This window comes from Medicago truncatula, chromosome 6 (assembly GCF_003473485.1).
Source record: "Medicago truncatula cultivar Jemalong A17 chromosome 6, MtrunA17r5.0-ANR, whole genome shotgun sequence".
NCBI lineage: Eukaryota > Viridiplantae > Streptophyta > Magnoliopsida > Fabales > Fabaceae > Medicago > Medicago truncatula.
The window spans coordinates 884,924-912,703 of record NC_053047.1 but is presented as its reverse complement, the minus strand read 5'-3'; the positions used below and the strand labels follow the sequence as shown (position 1 = coordinate 912,703).

Here is a 27,780-nt window from a genome sequence, read left to right as displayed (position 1 = left end):
TTCCCATTAGCGTCTCATAGAAAAACTGTAGTTTTAGATGATAAACAAAATAGAGTTATACAACTCACAAGCTACACATAACATAACATTAATTATAAATATTTTGGAGTTAAATGCACCATCATCTCATCCAAAACCCCATTTGTACTCAATATGCAATAACAATATCCTAAGTATTCAATCTACCCTATATCAATAAATCTCATCACAAGTATAATACTCATTAGAGAACACTTATCACTTTATCTCATTTTCTTAACCAAATACTCATTAGAGACGGGTCTTCAAATCTCAGTATTTCAAACTAAACCAAACATCCTAAAACCCTGACTCATCATTATACCGTTTCATAGAATAATATTCATCAATAAAACTTTGTATAACATTATTCATAAATCAGCAGCGGAATTGTTTCAACCGTCACAATAAAACAAATACAATGAAAGCTTAGTGTAAAATGTGCTATAATAACCGCGTTATTATGTCTTGTGTGATTATTTTGAAAGAACTGATAATATCTTTAATTAACTATTTGTGAATGAACTATATCTTAAAGATATTAAGATATTCATTCACATATAATATCTTTAATGGATTCAATTTTTAAGCTAGGCTCTAGCTTAAAAAAATCATTAAAAAGGAAAATGCAATTTTCTAAGAATGTTTTTCTTTAGGCCCTCGTAGTATCTCTAAGAACATTAATATTGGTTGAACTTCGTGGTATCTTAACTTAATAAAGACACTGTGTCAAAGAGAATTGATAATTGGCTTTGAAATAAAATAGTATATAAATTAAAAAGAACACATATTTTTTTTATTGTCTTTGGTTATTGTAAATATAGTGAGACCCTTTTCAGAATTTTGAATGAGTGGTATGGAAATATAAATCTTAAAGCCCTCCTTATGATTATCTGTTCTAGAAAATGAATCAATTCCATGAGGAAAGGTATTCAACCCTTGTGTTAAATAAAATAGTTAAGAAAAGGAAAACGCAAGCGAGTGTTTTAAGAATGAATAGTTTGTTAAGAAGTTTAAAGAAAAAATTACCTATTAATAAAGGTAATACTTTTATTTTGGTGTAGCCTATTTTTTTTCCTATTTTACCCCTAACAATTTTTAAATATTCCAAAAAAAACAAACGGTTGATGTGGAAGTAAGTTACCATATTTAAAAATCTTAAAACTACTCTTTCAACATACACCAAAACGAGAACTGCTATATCACAATCACATTTTTCTAAAAAGTAAAATTTCCGCTGTAAAACGGGGTCATGGTAGACACTCTTTAAATCTCTTATCAATCTATGATTTTTTTTCATCTAATTTTGCTTTATCTTTTTTCTAATTTTCCGTTGTCCTTTTATTTTATTTTTTGCAGGATGAGAAATTTGTGTTACATGATTATCAAACCGTGTTGGAATCAACCACTCATTGATACCTATTTTGAGGGTATGCATTCTGATGTCTTAAGTGGTATGCCACAAGTAATAATATATCACCGAAAATTCAGGTTCCTTTAATTTGTTTTTATTTCTTTAATTTTTTTTTCATACTATAATTTTTCTAATCATTCAATTTAATTTTGATTTTGATTAATGACTTTTGTTATTGTAAAAGTTTTATTTTTTTATTTTTTTATTGTGTCTTTGATTATGGGTTAATTGTATGCAGTTTGCATTTATATAGAAAGTTTTGTGTTTTTGCGTATGGCTCTATGTATGTAAGTTTCGATTTTTCATATGTCTTTTATGAATATGATCGCTAACGATGCAAAAAAAAAAAAAAAGTGGAGATTGACCTACAACGTGACTTGAAATATGGGGATTTACAACCGAGAGAAAAGAAAAATAAAGACATGAATATAAGAGGATATTGAAGAGAAACAAAAAATAGAAATAGGGAGAGAAGGAAAGCCAGCAAGACAAGGAAGAGATGGTTGTTTGGGGGAATCAATCATAACAAATTAATTCGAAGATGGTGCTAATTAAGTTGAATATTGTGTCGCAGACGCATGATCATCTGTACCTATAAATAAAGGCAAAATAACTTATTTTAGTTGGTAGGGATATTGCATATTATATGCAGGGGTCGAGGTTCGAACCCCGGACACTCCACAATTTAATTGTGTGAGCTCTAGCCACTGGACTACTTAACCAAAAAAAAAAAAAAATTGGTGTAGCCTTTTTTCTATTCCATAATTACCCTTTAGTTCTTTCACAAATTTATAAGATAACCGCATACAAGTTTGTAATTTACATTTGAAATAACCACCTACATAAATTACAAGAAAAGAGTAACTGGTTTATTGGTCCTTTGCAAATAATACAAAAAAGAAAATTGTAATTGAAGAGTGAGGTTGAGGGGATCCCTGGTGGTAACAAATGACTTTCATGGTTAATTGATTCCGCTACCATTGCAATATCGTGGTAAAATTATATCTTATTTCTTCTCTCTTGCAAAAAAAAAAGAATGGAACCGCTACTATTTTTTATTTTACTAACATCAATTATATTATATTCTTAAAATTTTCTATATTAGATTGTCATGTATCTCCATTTCCTATGTCAGTTACTGTGATTCTATGTTATTTTTTTTCCTCTAGCAAAACAATGGAACCGCTTGATTTTTAAAGAGTAAAAAAGATAACCACCCCTATTTTCCACCTGTGTCTTTTCAAGTTGAGGGTATTTTTTGGAACAAAAATAGGCCACACTAAATTGATGTTTTGCCTTTATTAATAGCAAGCATAGATAGATGATTCAATTTAGATTTAATTCTGATTAATTTATTTGCGGGAATTACATGTGATTTATTGATGTCGTTGTGACTATGGTTGTTCATGCTCTTTCCTCTTAAAATAGACGGACAGTTACGGTGCATTTCGGTTTTTAATCTCTCTTATATATTTCTTTATTTAGTTAGATTTATTCAGAAATTGTTGAATTCATATGTTGATTCAAATCCTGTAATATCATGTTATGTGATTTACTGTTTAATTCATTTGTTTCAATTTAATTATCTTTGTTTTTCCCATCTCATGTCTCGGGTTTATTTAATTTCTCTGATTTTTCTTCTAATTCTTCTGTTGTATTTTCAAAATCAATATTTTAACTTTTACACTTCTCTTTTCTGAACAAAAAGTGTAGTTTTAGAAAACATGCGCATCTTTGAGAGCAATGAGTATGGTACTTATGTATATGGATACAATTAGTGATTTCTTTTTGTCCTTTGTTATGTCAATTAATTTTAATAATGTCATTGTTATTTCATTTGTTTATTTGCTCCATTCATCAGTAATAGAAAAAAGAAGTACGGATGAGAGCCGCTACAATAAAAAAAAGACGGTAGAAAAGAGAGTAAAGGTTGTGATGGAAACGGTGCATCAGGCCGGCGCAAGGCCAGCCAACAGTGAAATAGCAGTTGACATGTACCCAATGTTCTTTTTTAATTTTTATCTTTTACTCACATTTCTTATCTTTTTCTAAGCTAAGTTGAGATTTCTTATCTTTGACTATTCATCTTCACTCATCACTTCTCTCTATGTATTTTCTATGTTTGATGATTGTTCTTTTTTTTTTTTTTTGACATTTTTAATTTAGTTTTATGGGTATTCAACAATTCCATGATAATGGAAATATCTTTCTTTCTTTTCAAGTTGAGATCAAGGCGTTTGTGTTGCATGGATCAATGAATAATATTTGGTTCATAGCAATGTTTATTCTCATTTTAATAAATAAATTACAAAGGTGATACACCCTTTTATATATGGAGCCAACAATATAAAAATAAAGGCGTTTGTGTTGCATTTTTCTCCTTTCAATATAAAAATTAATGGAGCCAACAAATGGAAAATAAAGGCACCATTGACATGTCAGACACATGAAAATGAGTCAATGACCAAATTAATAAAAACAACGTTCATAATTTATAAGCTTTAACACAATAGAAATAGCTTAAAGAAGAACACGTGAATACCTGTTATTTACACGTTTTTCTGCTAATTTTTTGATAAAAATAAATAATATTCATTAATTCAAATTGATAGAATGAATTGATACAATACAAATTTGTTAAAAACAAAAATGATGGATCTGCGAACAAACTCACGACATCCATGTTAATAATATAAAACGATAAAATACAATAACTTACACATATGACTATATTCAAGTCTCCGGGATACTCATGTCTCCGAATTTGCAACGTGGACAACGCCAAAGTCATTGATTGGATCTGCACTGGGTCGAAGCAGATCTGACTAGAGGTGTTCGCGGTGCGGTTTGGTTCAATTTTAAGGCTAAAAGTCATCCGAACCGCAAAATAAAAAAACATGCGGTTTGGTTTGGTTCGGTTAACTTTTAAAATAACATCCGAACTAAACCAAACAAAAACCAATGTGGTTTGGGTTGGATTGGTTGATGCGGTTTTTTCGAGACAATATAATTTTTTGTTTTCAACATTAAAATCGAGTTAGAAAGTTAAAACACAACATATTTCTAGCAATGTTTTTAATTTAATTTCACATGACAATATCATTTTCACCAAACAACATAAATCAAATTAAAAACATGGACGCAAAGTAATTCTATTATGTAAGAAATATAAAAGATTAAGATTTTATCATTCTCTAAAAGTTCAAGTAGCACATAAATACATTTTTGAAATAAAAAGTAGAGAAGAAACTTAACAAGAGAAAAAACATGTCATTTTATAAAAGTTTCCATTGAGTTTCTATAAGTATTGGTATAGGTGACATAGATTTAATTAAAGTTTTTCTTATTTTGCGGTTTCGTTTGATTTGGTTCGGTTCGTAAAATGAAAAGCGCAAACCAAACCAAACCATGCGGTTTAGTAAAAAAAATGATCTTAATACATCCAAACCAATGCGGTTTTTGCGGTTTCGGTTTGTGGTTTTCTATTGGATTGGTTCGGTTTTGAACACCCCTAGATCTGACAATCTAAACCGAACAAATACCTGAACGAAATAAGAAAGACAAACCACACTGCACAAAGATGACAAACAAACCAAAGCCACACTCAGACCATGAAATCACAAAATAAAAAACGAAATAGACGTGAAAATCATTTATTTCAATAAAATGAAAACAGAAAAACGAGTTATAGGGGTAATTTTGGGTCAAAAATCGACCCTTAATCACCTCTCTTTAATGGATGAAGGAGAAGAAACTATATATATATTTTCTGCTAGTTTTGAAGTAAAGAATCATTGTTTAAATCATTATATATATATTTTTAGAAAATTATATATGTTTTTTCTGAAGGAGAAAATTATATATATTATTTATATTTCCGGAAAATATTTTTTTGTCATGACGATGCTTTTAAATTGACCACCAAATCTTTCTCTCAAAAAATAAATTAAAAAATTCACCACGAAAATCGCTGGTCCTTATTTGAAATAATGTGTCGTATCAATTATTTTATATGTTTTCATGTATATAAAATTATTTCCGTCACGGTTGTTCCCCTTGAATAATTTTTTTTACTTTTATCATAAAAAAATAAAAAATTTAATTTAGAACCCGTCTGTTACGGATTAAAATAAAAGTGATTTTCACATAAAATAATTTAAAATTAATAAAAGTGATTTTCACATAAAATAATTTAAGTGAAGTAGATATTTATAAACACTGCCCTTATGTTGTTACTTTTATCTCTATTGCTTTGATTAATATCTACTTTTCTTTATAAATCTACGGTTTTAGACACACATTAAAATAGGTATTATTTGATCATTTCAAAAATATATATCATTCATTTTTTTAAAATATTTTTTTTTTTTATATTTTCTTCTTCTTCTTTCAGCTATGTTTTCGTGCCCAAATCAATTGTATTTAGGCTTATGACTAAATAAGTATTTCTCCAAAATTCCCAACTCAAGTAGGCTTGTAACTAAATACATGGTTTATCTTACATTGTGTTTTATTGTTTTCAAAATTGGGGGATTCGTAATCATATGAGTTTAGTTTTTTTGTCGAGTTGTCGAGTGACTAAACTCACACACTATAAGTGTGAAGAAGTAGAGAATTCGGAATTTGAATTCCAGATCCTGCATACCAATTAAGATACACTTATAGTACTATATGAGTCTAGTTTCAGAGAGAAGTAAAGTATTCAATGTATTTAGATGTATTAATGTCTGAAATATTTATAAATTAAATGTGATAAGAGTGTTAGAAATAATGAAAAATGTTAATGTGTGCCCCATAACAGATGTTAAGAAACTACATATAATAATTTTATTTCAAAAATCGTGTATTTAAGTTCATAAAGGTACAATTGCTCTTTTTAATCCAAAATTTTCAGTTTTGAGTTCTTTAACATATAACTTAGATTACAAGTTAGCAAGACTAAAAAATAAATTAGCATTTTCTCTTCATTAATATCTCTTTCATTTCCTAGCGAATAAGAAAAGAGTTATTTTCTCTTCTATTGAAAGAAATAAGATTTGGATGTGTTTGTGGAAAATTTTCAATTTTGCATTGATTCAACAAAAAAGAGTAACTTTTAATTCTTTAGGACATATATTTAATCTCCTTGTTACTTCAAATTTTGAACCAATAAAACCTGATCAACCATTATCTGGTATTCCTAATGTGTATAGTCAAGTAATCAATGAACTTCTATTGCATGACGAGTATAGGATAATTAATAATTATCTTGGTGCTTTTATTTGAAAGCAATTATTTGTTTGTGGAAGCTATTAGATTAGATGGTGCAGATAGCATATGAAGTTATTTTTAGTCATAGGAGGCCCAAGCCCAATATGGGGGAGCCTCCCAACATAGCTATTTATTTACGTTTATTTGAATCTTGCGCGACTTAGATCGAGTTAACCTCTATTTTCTATCGTTTTTTGTTTTTTACAATGGCGGAAAGACGCTGTTCATCTGATCCTGCTCCTGTTGAACACCGACGACCGCAACCTCACAACCGCCCACAAGCACCACCTAGCCACCACGTATTCCATTCCATCCCACTTTTATCCTCAAACTATGAAGATACATTTTTTAAAACATTTTTGCAGAATTTCTATGCATATCTTACTTTCGTCATCTGTTTCATAGGGATTGGCAATTATTTCTTGGATGCTGGAATCCAAAGAAACCACCGTATTGCATTTTATATGTTTACTCTCACGATCCATTCATTGTTCGTGAGTTTCTTGGTCTCTTCCTTTGAAAAGGAAGTCTTGCTCAGTGATATCATGAAGACGAAGACAAAGATGACTCTTGCTTTCTGTATCGCAATAAGCACTTCTTCCCTGTTTTATGGATCCATTGGAACTGGTGTCATCGGGATACTGATTTGGACTTTATGTTTCAATGCTGGTCGTGAACTGTGGTACTTGTACTTTCTCAGACATGTTATCAAGGCGTTTCTTTACGTGATAACTACCATTCTTGACATCATTCGTATGATCGTTTTGATGCCTTATGAAATAGTTCTCGGCATTATTCTAATATATGAAATCCTTACTACTGAGACTGACACGGTCGAAGATGTGAATGTAGACGACATAAACAATCATGGAGATCCGAATGTGGAAGATCTAGCGAGGCCTTTGTTAGAGGAGTAATCATTCCAGTCAGACACAATCATGGAGACAGTGTGGCAATTATTGTCTAACGGCTCAGCAGCGAGGTGAAAGGTCTTTTTCGAGGATGTGAACAACATGGTTGAATCTATTTAGTAATGATAAAGACACATGGGTACCGGTAATTGTGTAGTTAATGAGTAATGACACTGTCTTTTTACTGTATTAGGTTATGTAATTGAATATCCCTCTGCATTGCATGATTAGTGAGAGTAATATGCAAACAGATTAAATTTCTGTTGGTTTTTGAATTTTCAGTTTTCAGATGAAGTGTTTGTTTGGTTTCTTATGTTATAACGGTAGTAACTTGAGTCCAATCTGAAGAACATGTTATTTGCATTTATCTCACCGTGCGTTGAATTTGCTTTAGTGTTTACAAAATGATTCAAGTAAATCTGTGAAATGAGGTTCCTGAGAAGGTAAAATGTTTGGAAATTCTTGTATCCTATGGTCTAATAACACACATTATGGACTGTGTTTGCACTTAGCAGAAATCACAGAAAGTTATGTTTTGAGGATTTCAATAAAGATGACAATATTTGCTTGTTATTTTATTAATGAAATTCTGTTTTTGTCATTTAAGCAAAAATCAGGTTCTACAATGCTATCATATATGTGTTCTTAGTCATTTAGTAGTTATAACTATGGTCATCGCTATCTCACGATATATGCGAGTCGTAACACGATGCAGTAATATGTATATCACTACCTGATTTTGCCACATTTGATGATCATGGTACAAGAAAGGACTGTCACAAATTGGTTCATGTCAGAAAAATTCCTGCGCCTGCGTATTTGTAATGCAATGTGGTAGCATGGGATTGTTTTGAATTTGCTGTTAGAAAGAAAAATCAACAGAAATTAGAGCTTATTAGCTATAACTATAAGCAGAATGCACAGAGAAAATTAGTTAAGATAGTCGTAACATAAATTTGGAGTATCTTCTCACAATATATGCGTGTCATATCTTGATTCGATATCCAAAATCGATGCACACATTGTAAATCAAATGGTTATGTTATTTTGGATACGAGTCTCATTTTGAATCTTGATTCCTTTTGATGATTCATTTCCAAGATTTAGTGAAGTTAGTCACTTTTCTTTATTTAGTAATTTGATTTATAACTTGAATCTTTAATTATTTTGAGGTTCACATATGATATATCAGTTTATGATTGTTATATTACCTTTGTCTGTACTGTTTAAATATGAAGATTGATGAGAATGTTTGTTTTAAGATTCATGAACTTTGTGATCCTATAGTAATTCTCAAGGGTAAATTTTGATAACCCCTCGTTCGGTATACCAGGATTGAGTAACACATATTACCCAACAAATTAACAGAAAGTTCACTCCATATTAAATAAATCAGTGTAATTCCAGTGTCGTTGTAAACGAATCGCTGAACGCTGCTAATGAATCATCGAACATCGATCTAGAAGGAAACACAATAAGAAAAGTTGGTTTATTTTTTATCTTTCCTATGAAAGCTTTCTGGTTCTTTTGTTGGTTTATTTTTTTAATAAAACGTTTATGCGAGTTGAGCTCCTCGACTCATTAGAGTTAAGTCAGACCTTCCTTCAAAAAAAAAAAAAGAGTTAAGTCAGACCTTCATTGGCTCTGTTGGTGTATTTTAGTCTTGTTGTATTTCTTGGTGTTTTTTATTTGGGCAGCTTTGTTAAGCTTGTTCTTACTGATGTATTTCTATGTACCCTTCTTCTAGTTCAAGCATTTGCTGGGTTAGTATCTTAAATAAAATTGCATAATCATCGAAAGCAAATGCAAGGGTGATTTTACAAGATATATGAACAATAAAATGCCACTGCGTATTCCTCAGAAAAATATTCATCCATGTCTCTTTCATGGTCCATGGAGTATTTGATATTTTATTTTTGAAACATTAATGTAAATCTCTTAAAATATACTAGATTTAAGAAGATAAGAACCAAAAAGCAAATCTTACCTTATGACACAACTGTTTTATTACAGAGAATGAATTTTTTTTTTTTTTTCTTTTCTGAAATTTGCATAAGAAGATATGATCTTATAGATTCGTGGTGCTCTCTTGGTTAGGCACCAATGACATTGTAGCTGTTGAGTGATTCATCACTTTAACATACCTTATACGGGATGAATCATTATTGATTTGAATAATATATTCCATTTTGACTTGTTAAAAAAAAAAACATTTCTCTTATCAATTTATGATTATCAATACGTTTGCGGAAAAAAAAAATCAATTTATCGATACGTACGTTATAGTCCTATCATTTGTTTGTTCGCTCAACTGAATGATATAATAATAATCTAGACTAGAACTTTTACCCGTGCTACTACCCATGTCATAAACTATGGATAAGTTAATATGTTGCTTTATGACGCCCGTTAGTTTTGGATTTTTTTTAAAAAAATATATATTTTTTTTAACTAAAAATTGTTTTTTTTTTATTTTTGTTGTGTTTCTTTTTGATTTTTAAAAAATCCTTCTTGCTAAAAAAAGTCATTTTTAGCCACAAAATGAAAAGCCAATTAAAGTAGCTTTTTCTAAATCTATTTATTTTATAAATGCAATGAAATCAAGTGTAAGAGTTTCAAAACAAACTAAAAATGATTTTTATGATAGTAAGCAAACAGAAATAGGCTATAGTAGTAGGCTATAGGCTATGATATTAAGATAGAAGAACCGGATAAATAATTATTGAAAGAGTATCATGTGCTTAAAAGTATAGAAATTTTATATTAACTTTTCAGATCATATAGAAATGTGTCTGCCTTTGTTATTCGGAACAAACTCATAGCATCCTAGTTAATAGCGTAAAATGGTAAATTGTATACAATTAACATGACAAAATAAAGTGACCAGAATACTCAAGTTTCTGGATTTGAAACATATAATTATGTGATTGAATTTGTAATCGATTGAAGTTGATATATGAATCAAAATCAAATGAACATCACAACAAAACAAAAACAACAATCAACGTCGGATTAAGACGATAAACAAAGTAATGTCATATTGAGACGACAAAATCACGAAACAAAAATATAGATTTATGTGAAAATTAGCAACTAGAGACATGATCGCACAACTAGGGAGCATAAGAGATCATGCCCAATGGATAATGGGCCATGGTCAAGTGGAGAGGGAAAGTTTGTCATTCGTGGCCGAGTTTGGAGCATATCCTCGAAGAGGTTCAGGATGAATGATTTATCGTCGGAAGCGGAGGGGTGATAGGGTTGACCATACTATCCAATAGTTTTCTTACTATTTGTATAGTTTGGAATTTGGATAATTTGTATTTTCAATTTATATTTGGAACATGTGTTGTAACCTATCGATATTTGTGCTACCTTTTTTTTTTTTTTTGTTAATACTACCTCCGATCCTATTTACAAGAGAGAATTTACTTTTTAGATACATTAAATAATTTATGTATTTGGTTTAGGTTCTTGACTAGATACATACATTATTCAATGTATCTAAAAAGTCAACTGTCTCTTGTAAATAGGACCGGAGGGAGTATATGCTTTATTTGTGTTGTTTCATATGCTTGCATTAAATATTTAGGAGAAAACTTAGGTACAATTCCTTAGGTGCTTTTCCTATGATTCTTAACTAAATTCATCATGATTTTCTCAAATCCATAATTTTCTCAAAGTTTGTTATATCCAAAAAATATGTATTTTTAGTTAAGAACCATACAAAAAGCACCTAAGGAATTGTACCTAAGTTTTCTCCTAAATATTATTCTTATAATTTGTTTTGATTCATGTATAAATCAACCTAGATTCCTCGGTGTTAACACGGTTCATATTATGTAATCCTAACTATATATTAATAGTTTGGATTATATAATTTGAAATGTGTCCACTTATATACTATAATTCGTCTTTGAAATGATCTATTGAGAGGTTTGACATCTTTTTAATTGTATAATCTAAATTTTTATTACATGTTTTCGGATTTTATTTTCGAATTGTATATTAACAAGACTTGGATAAACCATAACAATTTTATGTGGATTGTCTCTCCTCTAGTGGAACCCTTCCCCCCGAAAACCTCACCCCCGACTAAGAAGAATACTGACACAGTTCTCTAGGAGATGCTTGGCTCTCTCCAAGATTGTAACACTCGACTTTGACACCACAACTTAATCGACTTCGTCGACGACATTTTCTCTTCGTCCAAAGATGACACCATGATGTTGTAAGCAAGCATCGAACGAAATATTGACGAAAGGGATGAAAAAAGAACCCATGTTCTTCAACAACTCGAGACTTCAAATATTTGGCGGCAACAAAGATACCTATGAGACCGCAATATTTCAAAACGTTATCGAGAGGAGAAGATGTTTTTCCTTGATGATGGAGTTTTTGCTTTCATGGGATGGTGATTACTTACTAGGAACATAAGGGCGATGGAAGTGACGCTGATAAGAAGAGTTGCCTTTTTTAGGTGGAGTTGCGACTATTCTTGAACGGAAAGAAAAAAGTTGGAAGAAGAATGGGTGAATAGGCAATTATCCTCCGTAAGTTTCGTCAATTATCCTTGACATTAACAAAATTTCAATTACCCCGAAATTGTGTAACTTTGATCAATTTATCTCCATCGTCAAATTTCTATGTTAGTCAACATGACGTAGCATTTGACTGTCTACGTGGCACTGCCACATCACATGAGGTAATTTTTGTTCAACTTTTTTTTTTTTTGAAATTTTTTTTTTTTGGATTAAAGGCAAACAATTATATTTTTTTCAATTAAAGGCAAACAATTTTGCAAAATGTCCTCTAAACTTCAAAATTTATATTTTTGTTCTTATGCACAACTTAAAAGATATTAAAGACAAATACTTAACAATTAAGTCAACTTTAATACTTTAAGCTCTAAAACCATTCATGTTTCTACATAAATTTCACTTTTTTTTTTCCTATGAAATTTGAATAATCTATTGGAATGAATTTATGAGCTCTAGAAGCATTTTTGCACGTCCCCGTGAGCTTAGCTTAATTGACAAGGACAATGCATGATATATGTAAGGTTTGAGGTTCGAACCAAGACACCAAGAAAAAAGAAGCATTTTACAATATTTGCTCGTAACATTAAAAAAAGTCAAAAAATAAAATAAAATATAAATTCCTTCTTACAATTAAATTATTTTAAAATATGAGTAGAGTTTGGTACCAAATTGGTGGTTTACACTTTATTCACATCAATATTGTTCATTGATGAATCTATCATTCATCATTTTCTGAAAGTGGAGATTGAATGAAGCGATTCCCACAATGACGATGATTGATTTAGTTTCATTCTCAAACTCAAATTTCGACCCAAAGAAATGGATCAACACAGCATGTAACAGTCGACACTCTCAACACCTGATCGATTTGGAGATGAAACTCCAAATGCTTTCCGAGGAAATCTCCGCTTCTCTTGAGGAACAATCTTCTGCTGCTCTCCTCCGAGTTCCTCGCGCCACTAGAGATGTCATTTGCCTTCGTGATGACGCTGGTTCTCTCTGTTCTGCTGTCTCTGTCATTCTCCATAACCTCCAGAAGGTTGGCATTACTTTTTTACTTTTATTTTATGGTTACTTTGGCAATGTCGATATTATTAGGCTGAACACCTTCACCCTGTTTTGAACTTGGGACGTAGCAGTTGTGAGGTGGCAACTACCACGACCCAATTAAAAAAGATTGATTTTTTTGATCATAAGAGTTGAAAGATTGAATGTGTAAATAATGCATCAAAATTAAACTTAGAAATTCGATATTTGATATTGCTAGGTTGAAGACCTTCGCTTGGGAGCTAAGTTGTCTGTGTGAGTTTCAGGTGGTGGTTGCCACTTCGTCTACAAACGAAGAAAGAAAATTGATTGATTTTGATCATAGCCATTAACCACTTCATAGTTTAAATATTTTTACTAGGACAATATTTTTACTAGGACCTTGCAATTGTGTGTGTGAGTTTCAGGGTGGTGGTTGTTACTTCGGCTACGGACCCTGAAAAAAAATGATAGATTTTGATCATAACCACTCGATAGATTAAATTATTTTTATACGAATAGTGTATCAAAATTAAACTTAGAAATTAGACATTCAAGCTTGATATTGCTATCTGATGGGTCCTAAGTTGTGTGTGTGTGTTTCAGGTGGTGGTCGTTGCCATAACCCAAAAAATAAATGATTGATTTTGATCATAATCACTTGATAGATTTTTTTTTACATCGACAACAGTGTATCAAGATTAGACTCTGTATGTTTGGTTCTGCAGTGAAATTTTTTTGAGTTTGAGTGAATTGATTCTAGTTAAAATTGAGTTGAAGGTAAAATGATTTATGTTTGGATACATTCATGCAAAAGTGAGTTAAACAATAAATTTGAATGTAAAAATCAATTTTTGAATCAGAACCTAGACTGTTTAGCTTCAAGTAGAATCAGTTCTAGAGGCCAAATCAATAGTATTATAGAGAAACGGATCGTCAGCTGAATCTATAGCAGCACTTGCTAAGGTCGATGTAGTCAAGCAGAGGATGGAAGTTGCATATGAAACTTTGCAGGTAGCAAAAGTGAATTTGCATATTGAATTGAATATTGATGTAGGCATGTAGCTCATTGAGATTTTCTATAATGAGGCCAAAACTTGATTCTTTTGTGGTTAAATAACAGGATGCTGCTGGGTTAACTCAATTAAGTTCGACCGTAGAGGATGTATTCGACAGTGGTGATCTCCCTTGTGCTGCTGAAACTCTGGCTAATATGAGGCATTGCTTGTCTGCTGTCGGGGAGGTACTAATTTTTCCCATTTTGTTTATCTATGAAGTACACGAGGTTTGGTACATTTACTTTTTGTATTTACAATTGCTCTCGCCTTTGCTCGCTTTCTTTGTTCAGGTTGCTGAATTCGCCAACATAAGAAAGCAGCTTGAAGTTTTGGAGGATAGGCTGGACACAATGGTTAGCCTCGTCTTACCGATACATTATCCAATCGCAAGGTTACATATACGTTGGATATCATGCATTTACATCCTGTGATTTGAATTTAATCCCTTGTCTGAGCTCTTATTGTTGTTATTGCTTAGATTGACGCTGCTCAAGATTTGTGTGGAGTTCTCATTAGAATTGGAAGGTTTAAGTCTCTGGAATCACAGTATTCGAAGGTACATTTGAAACCAATAAAGCAGCTTTGGGAAGATTTAGAATCAAGAGAACGTGCTAATAAGTCTGCAAATGAGAAGAGTGAAATGGAGACGATGTCAACTGGTGGTGATTTTCAGTCGTCGCCTACAGTTTCATTCTCCAATTGGTTACCAAGCTTTTATGACGAGCTACTACTTTATCTTGAACAAGAATGGAAATGGTATAATTACTGGTGTTCTCTTCTATTGTTTATATTTTGTTTGTCCAAAAATGGGTTGCCTTATCAACAACTCTGTACTCCAAAACTTGATGTCAGTGGATTTTAATTTTCTAGATCAACCTACTGAAAAATAATCAGCTAGCACAAAATGATATTAACTAAATTTGCATATTCAAGTAGTGTAATAAAAGCATTTGAGCTGTTGCTTGCAGGTGTATGGTTGCTTTTCCCGAAGACTATAAAACTCTTGTCCCAAAGTTGCTAAGTGAGACTATGATGGCTATAGGTGCCAGTTTCATTTCTCATATCAACCTTGCCATTGGGGATGCTGTTCCAGAAACGAAAGCGTTGGCTAAAGGTTGTTCATCAGATAAAATATCACGGGGACCTTTGCAAGGAATATTCAGCACTTGTTTTCTGGTTCTGATGTACAAGTTTTAACGGATGTGCTGAAATCTGTGTACTTACCATATGAATCGTTTAAACAGAGGTAAAATTTGAAGCATAATTGAAATTGATATATCGAGTTTGTCTGTTAATTCCTTTTGACATATGGCCTCTGTATTGTCGAAAAATTGGATGGGTCCTCGGGAATGAGCTTTAACTTCATATAGTATGTCACAATTTTCTTTCTAAACAATTAGAAAAATAAATTTAGGGAAATAGAAACATAATTTCAATAAACAGCTGGTCTTATGGTTGTCATGACTCATGCACAATATTCTCGTATTTAAGCTTGCATTAAACCACTTTCCAATTCAAAGAAACACCTTTTGCTTTATTATTTTCATTTTGGATATCTACAGGTACGGACAAATGGAGCGCGCCATCCTTTCCTCTGAGATTGAAGCAATAGATTTAAGAGGAGCTGTAATTCGAGGGGTGGGAGCCCAAGGAGTCGAAGTTAGTGAAACCGTTCGTAGGATGGAGGAATCTATTCCTCAAGTCGTTATACTTCTTGAAGCAGCTGCCAAGAGATGCATCAACTTCACTGGAGGTTCCGAGGCAGATGAACTGATTCTTGCCCTTGATGACATAATGTTAAAATACATTTCTAATCTACAAGAAACTCTCAATTCATTAAGAACTGTCTGTGGTGTGGATTATGGTGGGGATGGTGCTGGAAAGAAAGATGAAAACCAAAATGCTCGAAGAGTTGATTTGATCTCAAATGAGGAGGAATGGTCCATGGTCCAAGGGGCACTGCAGATCCTTACGGTTGCAGATAGTTTGAAAAGCAGATCTTCTGTCTTTGAAGCATCTTTAAGAGCTACTCTTGCTAGATTAAGCACAACTTTATCTTTTTCAGCATTTGGTTCAAGTCTAGATCAAAACCAGATTATACATGGTAATGAATATGAGGAGCCATCTTTTGGTGGAAGGGCCTTGGACATGGCAACACTGCAGCTGGTTAATGTGCCCGAGAAAGCCAGGAAACTATTCAGCCTTTTGAATCAGGTATATGTAAGATTAGCTTTATTGCAGTCTTTTTTTTATGAGTTTAGAAATTGATAGAAGGGATAGTGGATTAGTCTAAATATTTGGATTGGGAAGTACCTATTTTTTTTTATTGGATAATAGTACCTTAAAACTTTAAAAATATGGAGTTAAGTATTCACATATTATGATTCGAGAAAATCAAATATGCAAGACTCCTGTGGAGCTGTTTTTATGCTTCTAGCCCTTGAGTAGGAGTTGAAAAGCATTTATTCTTTTGTTTCATTTAAATAGAACTAAATGTTTATGAGCATCAAAAGAAATGGAAAAATTAAAATGTCATTTTCTTTCGTAGTTCTTTGCTGTAATCTTCATATGGTTAATGCAAATTTAAGCCACATCAAAAAGTGTATGCTCACGATTTTCAAGCTTAATTGACCATTCTTTTTCAACCGAAACAATGGATGTCATTTTATGTCACAATTCATTCATTTCTAGGAAAAGAAGGTTGCCTCGATGTTTTTTTGGTTTATGAGCTGGCACTTGTGTTGTGTCTATCTCTTCGGACATAATTCTCGTGTTCTTTTTTCTGGCATTACATAAATATATTTAATTATTTATTTGCAGTCTAAAGATCCCCGATTCCATGCTCTTCCCCTTGCATCTCAAAGAGTTGCAGCATTTGAAGACACAATTAATGAACTGTATATGATGTCCTCATATCTAAAGTACGGCAACGCCTCAGTGATGTGTCCCGTTTGTCAATATGGTCGTCTGTTGAGGAACAAACTGCTTTTCGTCTCCCTACCTTTAGTGCATATCCACAGTCCTATGTGACCAGTGTTGGTGAGTATCTTCTTACTTTACCCCAACAATTGGAGCCCCTTGCTGAGGGAGTATCTAGCAGTGAAGCCAATGATGAAGCTCAGTTCTTTGCAACTGAATGGATGTTCAAGGTATAACTTAATGACATAGAGTTTTATTGACAAAACAATAATTAATGTTGCATTGAACTTTGAAAAAGAAAAGTAAATAGGAACACAATTTTTCTTCAAAAGTGACAAGTAAAAGGAACAAAGGGAGTAATTTATAGGGGCTTGTTTGTGAAAAATGGATTATTCAAAATCATTCAAACTGTCATATGCTACTTAGACCATGAATCTGTTTTCTTTCTGCACATATATAGTGACTATGATTCTAACATATAATGCTGGTTATATTAAATTTCAGGTTGCAGAGGGTGCAACAACACTTTACATAGAGCAGTTGCGTGGGGTTCAGTACATTACAGATCGTGGTGCGCAGCAGCTATCAGTTGATATTGATTATCTTAGTAACGTGCTTTCCGCTCTATCAATGCCTATCCCTGCAGTTCTGGCTACATTTCACAGTTGTCTATCTACCTCAAGAGACCAGCTAAAAGATCTTGTGAAGACAGATTCAGCAAACCAACTTGATCTGCCAACAGCAAACCTTGTGTGCAAGATGCGGCGAGTGAATTTAGATTCATGATTGAGCAATTCCACCCTCTCCCCCTTTACAAATACGATTTTTCCTTGTAGGAGAACATTCTTTTACATAAACAATACCTACTAATAGAACGTTTTTGTTTTGGTTGAATATAAGTTAATTGTCACCCATGAGAATCAAATCAGCCTATTATGATATGATATGATTCTCATGTGTAACAAAATTGCTTTTGTTGGCTTTCTGAAGAATGAGCTGATTTGAATGGATTATACTTCACTGTACATTTTAGATTCTTTAAAATGTAATAAGATAATGATTTACTTAATTCAGATTTTGTTGATGTTGATCCTCATGGAGAGTTCTCTTTGTTGTTTTTGTTGTCGTTTGTTTTGTATACTTTGTTGATTAGTGGTGTCAACCGGGAGCGGTTATGGTGCATAAGGAAATCCTTATGTACCGTGCATAAATCCCAACATAATTACTTCCTACACCCCCAAAAGAAACCAAACAAAACAAAACAAAACGAACCAAACTGAATCATCACCGTCGTTCATCATCATCACCACTGAAATCTTCAATCTCATCATCAACACCGTCGCTCATCATCGTCATCATCACCGTACCGGAATGTCAAAACCATTTTGTTGTGAAAATGGTTTCTGTGAGTTGTACTCCAAACCCATTTTGCTGTGGAAATGGTTTCCAGAATCTTCAATCTCATCATCAACACCGTCGTTCATCATCATCACCATCATCATCACTGTACCGGAATGCCAAAACCATTTTGTTGTGGAAATGGTTTTTGTGAGTTGTACTCCAAACCCATTTTGCTGTGGAAATGGTTTCCAGAATCTTCAATTTCATCATCAACACCGTCGTTCATCATCATCACCGTATCAGAATGCCAAAACCATTATACTGTGGAAAACCATTACATGTACTAAATGGTTTCCAGCAGTTTCCCAGCCATAAATCCCTCTAACATCACAAAGATTTCGAATCCAGTAACAACTTCAAATCTGAAACTGTGAACCTCATGAACACTAAACCATAGAAAATCACATAAACATCATCTACCACTCTCGAATTCGAATAAACCCGAAATCGGTTTAGAAGAGGTAGAGGGAGAGTGCGTACAACCTACCACAACAAGATTTGAACCGGATCAGAACAACAATTCAACACAACAACAAATCCGAACCGGATCGGAGAAGACCGAAACGCGAAACGGATCCGTGAAGAACAAGAGGTAGTTTCATTTTCTCTTTTTGTTCTGTTTTTTTACTCGTAGATCTACGCTCGTGTGAGTTTTTTTGAAAAATTTAAGGCGATATTTGGAATCAACACAAAAAATGATGTCTAAAATTGTGAAAACTTTTTGATTTGGACGGAGTTTTGAACTCCGACGCGGTGGTGCCACCATCGGCCACCACGCCGGAATCATCATGTGTGGCCTGAAGAGATGAAGACTCCTAATTGTAGAGAGAGGGAGAGCTTTTTGTTTTAGTGAGAGAAATGTTTGAAGCAAATGAAGTTTGATTTGGTGTAGTTTGAGAAGCTTATGATTATTATACGTGTACACCTGATCTAATGGTTGTGAAGTGTTTATGCACCATAACTTTTTCTGTGTCAACCTAGTTGGGTTGACCGAGACTTGAACTCATTCAAAGATCTATAATCATACACATATATCCACATCTACTAAAAATAAATCACATCTACTAAATTTATCAATAAATAAAAATGAGGTTTGAAAAAAAATATAACAAGTTTGTTTAATTCTTCATATACATCTCTCATGTATAAATTTTAAATAGATCACTAGCACAATTCCTTGATAAATCATGATTTGCATTTATTTATAGTTTATTTCTAATCTCTTCTATTATTTTTATCTATAATTTCACAGAATTAATTTTATTTGTTTTAGTTTCTTAGCTTTGTCAACGTCTTTGATTTTTTTGGTTTCAGAAAAATCAAATGGCTGATTAATAAAATTGATACTTCTGTTAGAGATTTAAGAGGAGGTTTCAAAAATATCTTGATTCAAAGAGGTTTCAACTCTATTGATATTGAAACGCCTCAATTTTGTTTATGAAGTTAAATAATAAATATGAATATGAATTTTATGAATGAATTGAAGTATTAGTGGTTTCAAACCAAAAAACGAGAGTTTCAATTAAAAAAACAAAAGAGAGTTATAATACATACATAACTCCTTTATTGATTCCTATAAATTCATCAATATTTTCATAACAAAGTAAATATTAAGTAACAAAAAATGGAGACCAAAATTCACATAGCCTTAGTTACAGTTCCTGTATACAGCCACCTACGTTCAATTCTTGAATTCACCAAAAGATTGGTTCATCTAAACCAAAACATTCATGTCACATGCATTAACCCAACATTTAGTTCTTCAATTTGCAACAATGTCAAATCCCTCTTTGAAACTCTTCCATCAAACATAAACTACATGTTTCTTCCACCGATAAATTTAGAAGACTTACCAAAAGATATTCACCCTGCGCTCAAAGTTGAAGCCACTTTACACCGTTCTATTCCTTCGATTTATGATGCATTGGACACGTTACATTCTAGTTCAAAACTTGTCGCGGTTATTTCTGATGGTTTAATAAACGAAGTGTTACGATTAACCAAGAAACTCGATATTTTAGCCTACTCATATTTTCCTTCCACAACCATGTTACTATCGCTTTGTTTGCATTCTTCAAGTCTAGACAAAACAATTTCTTCCGCAAATAAAGACCTATTAGAACCATTAGAGATTCCTGGTTGCATACCGATTCATGGTACTGATCTCCCGGACCCTATGCTTGATCGATCAAGCGAAGCGTACAAGATTTTTCTTGAAGCTAATGATAGATTTTATTTAGCTGATGGTATAATGGTTAATAGTTTTCTTGCGCTTGAAGAAACAACCATAAGAGCCTTGCAAGAAAAAGAGGATGAAGGAATTCCTTCTATTTACCCAATTGGTCCTTTTGTGCAAAATGTGTCATGTGATAATGGAAGTGATCTTGAATACTTGTAATTTTTGGACAAGCAAGAAAGAAAATCTGTTTTGTATGTTTCATTTGGAAGTTGTGGAACACTTTTTAGTGAACAAATACTTGAGCTTGCATTTGGATTGGAATTGAGTGGCCAAAACTTTTTGTGGGTTTTAAGGCCACCAAATAAACATGGTGTTATTGATGATCTTGATAGTGGTGAATATGAGGATGATATTCTTTATAATTTTTTACCAAATGAGTTTTTGGAAAGAACTAGTTACAAACCCGTGCTTCGCACGGGTTGAATTACCTTTTTTCGGAAAATATTGTTGTAAAGGATACTAATTCAAATCATACATATTACATGCATATAAATCCGAAAAACTGTAAATGATAAGAGTATGGCACTTGCCTTCAAATTGTTCGTTTACCAGAATCTGAAAAACAAAGATACATAAACATAGAAGTTGAATGCTGAACTAAAATTCTAAAATTCTTATTTCTAAAGATTGATAGTTGTTTAAAGTTAATGAATGCAGTGTTAACTGTTCTTGGTATCGGTGCACCTATGATCATGTATGATCCGTGCTAAATGTTACTTGCATCAATCATTGTTTTCCATTGGCCGGATATTGTAAAATCACATCCAAACCTTCACAGAAAGGAGCAATTACCATTTGCTGGATTGAAGAAGGCCTCCCAAAACCTTCAGAAACAGAATAAAAAACATTACATACATGATTTTGTGAAAACTGTGTAGCAAGAGTAGCATATACTGTTTTTAAAAAACATAGCACACATGATTATGTCTCTTCACTTCAGTAAATGATTTTGAAACACAAATATATATTTAAAATACTAAAACTGCATTGGATTTTATTATTGTTACCTCAACTATCTTGTAACCTTGGTCACGGCGTTCGGCCTAATAATTTTGATATTTTTACCAAAAAACCGTGAAAGACGAGATGTTGTTTTCTCCAAAGAGTGAAATCCACATAACAAAGGAACCTAAAGTATGTGAAATTCCAAAACCATGTCATGAAGCTTTCACCAACACAGATTAGTATGACATACCTATTTTTTTACACCATGATCTTGCAAACTCCTATTTAATTACCCTCAATAACCATCACTTGTAGCAGTGTAATCAGCCAAAGTAAAGGAGACAGAAATGACATTATTTGCAGTAAAGTCATCAGACAACTCACACAAAATTTAATAAAAAAAACATGATATACTACATGTCCAAAAGAATTAGCTGCTTATGCCCTCTACAACCAAGGTGCGGCGTTGTAGACGTAATAAAATTAATAGGCTCCAATCCTGCAATTTTTCCTTCATATTTTCTAACATGACATTCTTGATTGGAAATCTGACTATCACAATGTACATTCCCCTGAGATAGTTCCTTAGAAATATCTCTCTCATAAAGCTTGGCTATTGCATACCTTGCTATCAAGCCACCTAAAGAATGAGCTATAAATGAAATTTTCTGAACACTTGAGTTGAAGGCACAATATCTTTTATGTTTCTGGATTTGATGCAATAGAGTTGAAGTCAATTCAATATCCTAAGACAAACACAGATTCAAAATAATAGTAATATTGTTACGTAATCCAATATGAACTGCAAGTGCAATAAAGAATTACAAAGATTAGAGTCAAATGCCAAAGACATCACATACCTCCTCTGCAGCATTTACAGCCACAACATTAGCCTCGCCGTTAATCTTACTCATTTGTTCCTCGCTACCAAAACCTCCGAGGGTTGAGACTACTGCAGTAGCTCCAGGAAGTACTTCGCCCCAGTTTACATAAAAAACATCTCCTGCACATTAGGAATAACACTGAAATACTCCAGAAAAAAGATACTGAGATCACATAAATGATAGCTTAGATTCCAGAAGCCCAGAACCTATTATACTTAACTATCTTACAATTTACATTTGCCGATATTGTTATGATGTTTATACGCTCATAAATCAGCTAGAATATCTAGTTAGAGAGAACTATGCAAAATTGCAAAGGCAAATCATTTGAACTTGATAGGCTTGTATATTTTTTGGTCTTAACCTTCCGATTCCTATGGAAAGGAGGGCCTGTTAATCCATAGTTTGGTTGGGAGGTTATTAATCTGATCAAGGATTGTTCCGGCCAAGATTTGAATTCGGAATAAACCTACAAATTGACTTGTCTATATATAACACTCCTATTTGTTTCCTTGCTGATCTAAATTTACGCAATCCCTAACTTCACTGGTTAATTAAACAGAACAAACATTTTCTTTAAAATTTCACATCAACACAACTTCAAGCATCAAATCCTTAAACTTTTAACAATGGCATTCAGTTTCGGCACATCCATCGATTTACTAATCTATAATATTTCCAAATTGGTCAAAATTGAGTGTTTTGAAACCTCACAGCACAACTATATAAGATATTAAATATATGTACATTTCTAATTTAAGAAAGTGAAACATATGCTACATCACAAATACAGTAAAGTTTCAAATTGATACCTTGAGAACCTCCAAACTTCTGCAACGCATTAACAAATCTCCGGTGCAATTCCGGTGACGAGCATCTCCTCTGTTTCCTAGAAGTCTACTACGGCTAAAGTGGCACATGACGCATACTCGGCTGCACGGTAGGAGGAGACGACGACGAAACTGCCCTGTTAGAACTGCTACTTGATCCCTTCAAACCAAATCCTTCCCTCAAACTCTTCACCTCAGGAGTCAGAAAAGAAATTTTCAGAACTCTTCTAATCAATTATAGTGCCATAAACAAATATAGTTCAATGCACACCTCATATTTGGCCAAAGTTCTTTAAGGAAACTTGTATGTATAAAACCAGGATCACGCCAGCCAACGGTTCGTGCAGGTTGACCTACAGATTAACAAAATGTCCGCATTATATGTTGAGATTCATTTTTAGAAAAAGATAATAAGGTATGAAAATGAGTTACTATGTAATAATCCATACCACACATGCTGTTGCGGTTGAATGTCAGTGTTCCAGCAGCAGATTGTATCTGCTTTCCACCCTTTGGACCCCATCCAACAAATGGTACTGCTTCACTTATGTCATATCCACTTGTCTAGGTAACTGTCATCTGTTATAGACAATTTATACAGCTATTTCAATTACAAAATTTCAGTATGAGTGGTAAAAAAGTAATATCATTCAACAATGTTTAAGAAATATGTCTCAAAGTTTTGCCTTGGGTTAATTATCAATTCAAACATATATGATATATAAATGGTATGACTTCACAAACCAAACCTATTAAAAAAAAACATATCAAGATGTATTCAATCCAAACCAGCTAATGATAGCAAATTTCTCATAATTTTAACATTATTATCAAAATTAGCCAAAATAATCATGACTTTACCAACATTCATCCAACTTCATAGAAAAACCAAACCTTTGAGAATGACCTCACAACATCATAAATTATACTGAACATGAATACCAGAGAATCAGGATATTAGAATTTCAGGTCATTTTACGCCAATGATTCACCCAAACACTATCTTTCACCCAAATTTTGTATCAAACACTATCATTATAACCTCATTCTGAGACAAACACTATCTTTCACCCAAATTTTGTATCAACAAACTATATCAATTTTTAACACCTTAGACACAACATTCAGAATCCTTATCATGCAGAATCTAACTCCAACAATTGGCTTTAAAACAAAAATTGAAGAAAAAATAATTCATTACATCAGTTCACTCATATTCTGTTTTTGCTCAAGAGATTCAAACATTCTTCACAAATGGAATGAAAGCCAGAAAACCATGTAAACTTGGGTATAAGCTCTTTTACTCAATCATTTGAATCAGGAACCATAAACAAAAAGCAACAGTTGTAACAGCACTAAATCAGCAACCATATTCATCCAGAACAGTTAGTAATAATCTCACTGGTTTCAAAAAGAAACAACAAAATCATGTTCCAATGACAAAGAAAAATAACACAAACAGCAACCAAAGTTTTAAAATTACTTGGTGTTCAAGCAACTGCTATCCATAACCATCTTAAGAGAACAACAATAATATTGATTTGTTATTACATATAATTTGTTATCTCACCTCTGCGCTCAACATCCAACACCCTTAGTTTATTTTTATAAGCAGGTGTCTTCTTCACCATGGCCAAAACCTTAATTAACAAAAAAAGTCATTCTTATAAATCTGGATGTTTTAATCTTCTGAAAACATTTCACAAATAACAAATAAAGCAAGTTTCGATTAAGCCGCATCCAATATGTCATGAGCCCAATTTTTACAACTGTGGCTGTCACCATAATTCCTTGCAATCAAGGACCATGACAAAATTGCAATAGTGAAATATTATACCAAGAATCAGGCTAGATAACTTCCCTATAGAATCAGGCAGCCAATCAGCTTGCCCTGGAGCTTGAGATCACGAGTTCCTTTCTTTGCAGGAACCTCAATTATCCTAGCAAGTTTAATCAAACTCAACTTATCACCATCTTCACCTACAAAACAACATCTCATCAGCACAACATTCCATCAAAGTCTATTTCAATTGCAATTTAGGCAGCATCAACCATCATTACTACTACCATGGTTTAAAACCTTGAATATGGCTATCCAAACAAACAATAATATAAATAACAAAATCTGTGCCATCAATTTTTGAGTCATCAAGTAAACAATTCATGCATCACCAATTTTAATCAATTTCACAAACACCTTGTGTGCAATTTATACCAAGTGTGATTTCATCTCAAAAGATTCAATTTTTTCACAAGTTACATGTATAGAAACATCACAAACAAAAACATAATCACACCAAAAACAGAATCAACAAAAAAAAAAACCCAGAATCACCAAACTACAAAAGCAAAAACAAAAATTCCCACTATATAGCAAGAATTGATACTGTAAATACCAATTGAATGAATAACAAAAAAAAAAAAAAAAACTTCACTATTCTTATTACTCAATTTCATAAAACCCTAAAATTCTCTTTTCCCCCAAATGAAAACCTAACTCTAAATTCATCAAATTTCTACATGCATGAGGGAAAGGAAAAGGGAAACCCACCTTAAAATTGGAAATTGAAGTTGAAGATGATGATAATGATAATGATGTGAGGTGAGTATTGTGGTAGTGGATGAATGAACTCTCTCAAGCTTGCCTTCTTCTCCCATTTTCCTTCTTCCTCTTGATTACCCACTGTTTCCTCTTCTTTTCTTTCTCCATCGGCCTCCCTTCTTTTCCTTCTTCTCCTCTCTGTCGTTCTGTTTTTCTTCTTTTTTTTTTTCTCTCTACAGCAACACATATATAGGCAAGGGCAGCTCCAATAATTAATTTACCATAATACCCTTAATAAGGGCAAAATTGTCAAAAATATAGACATTAATTTTTCTATATAGTATAGTAGAAGACAAAAGGGAAAGGTTTAGTAGTTCCATATTGGGCACCACAAATTGAAATTCTTGGTCATAGTTCAATTGGTGGGTTTTTAACTCATTGTGGTTGGAATTCAACACTTGAAAGTGTTGTAAATGGAATTCCAATAATAGCATGGCCACTCTTTGCTGAACAAAAGATGAATGCAGCTTTGTTAAGTGATGGTTTGAAAGTGGCTATTAGACCTAAAGTTAATGAGAATGGTATAGTGGAAAGGGAAGAGATAGCTAAGGTTGTAAAGAATTTGATGGTTGGTGAAGAAGGAAAGGAAATTCACCAAAGAATGGAAAAGTTGAAAGGTAATGCTATTGATGCTTTAAAGGAAAATGGATCTTCTACAATGACTCTTACACATTTGGCATTAAAATGGAAAAGTTTGGGATCACATCAAGGAACTTAAAGTGAAAGTAGGTTTATTTATAGTTGATCCAATTCATAAATTATCTTTAACATAATTTATTTAGCATTTTGATGCATTAGTTGCTATTTTTATATTCTTAAGATTTTAGGATTTTCTTAAAGAGGCTGACACATATGGATGATTATCATTCATTGATTGTTGGCATACTAGGTTATTGAATGTAATGTTCTCTTTTAAGAAATCAATCAATAAGAAAATAATTTTTTAATTTATTGTTTTCTTGTATTCTTCCTTATGGTTGTACTTTTTAGATTAAAAGTAGATAACTTACTGCATCAATAGTTGCTACATAAGTTTGGTCAATCATATTTGTGGCAATCTATTCTTATTGAGGAATTTCATAAGGTTATTTTCCTTCTTATATGCCTTATGAAATAAATTGAGACTATGCACATGTAGTATATTTGTTACTAACCTCGCGACAGTCCTCGTGAGATTATGCACTTTCCCTTCCAACTACAGTCTAAAAACAATTTTAAGGATGAATAAAGATTCATTTGTCCACAAAATATGTTCTCTTATTTATTTATTTATTTATTTATTTATTTTGATGAAGATGTCTACTAAATTTAATTTTGAAATGTTTTTTTATGAAGGTCAAAATTAAGAAAAATGAAGTTATAAGTTTAACAAAAGCTTCTCTAATTTTTAGCAAACAAATTTCGAACTTTTAGTAGTTAGACTCGTTTGAAAAAATAAATAAGGCCAAATCATTTATTTATTTTATTTTCACAAGTCAAACTCATGCTTGAAGTATTCAACTTGGATAAATACAATGACACATTGAATTGAACTGACACCAAAAATATCACGTTGCACTCATGTACTATTTCATGGCGTATATTGCAGTTATACTATTGATTAAAATATACGAGATATGCACATGAATCTCCTAACCAGCTTTTAGCCACATGCATATTCGCACGCGAAAAGTTTAGTCAAAAACAAAAAAAAGATAAATTATATTTGAACATCCATCAACTTTCTCTCTCATATTCATATT

At 32.5% G+C, this 27,780-nt stretch overlaps 1 long non-coding RNA gene and 2 pseudogenes across 3 annotated transcripts; 2 read left to right on the top strand and 1 right to left on the bottom strand.

Annotated features, from left to right (window-relative positions):
* The first annotated feature begins 12,796 nt into the window (after positions 1-12,796).
* Positions 12,797-18,227, top strand: LOC11419678 (conserved oligomeric Golgi complex subunit 7-like; annotated as a pseudogene).
* Positions 18,228-20,117: 1,890 nt separating this feature from the next.
* Positions 20,118-26,756, top strand: LOC11418725 (hydroquinone glucosyltransferase-like; annotated as a pseudogene).
* Positions 21,241-26,206, bottom strand: LOC11430250 (uncharacterized). 3 transcript variants are annotated; one of them, XR_003013162.2, is made up of 8 exons: positions 25,988-26,206; positions 25,007-25,416; positions 23,886-24,015; positions 23,708-23,789; positions 23,419-23,629; positions 22,583-22,725; positions 21,785-22,468; positions 21,241-21,601 (listed from the first exon to the last, which is right to left on the bottom strand). It is a non-coding gene; the product is annotated as an uncharacterized lncRNA (long non-coding RNA). The 3 variants fall into 3 exon arrangements; XR_003013160.2 differs by having other exon boundaries at positions 21,267-21,601; positions 23,419-23,623; XR_003013161.2 differs by having other exon boundaries at positions 21,267-21,601; positions 23,419-23,623; positions 23,886-24,008.
* Positions 26,757-27,780: the final 1,024 nt, after the last annotated feature.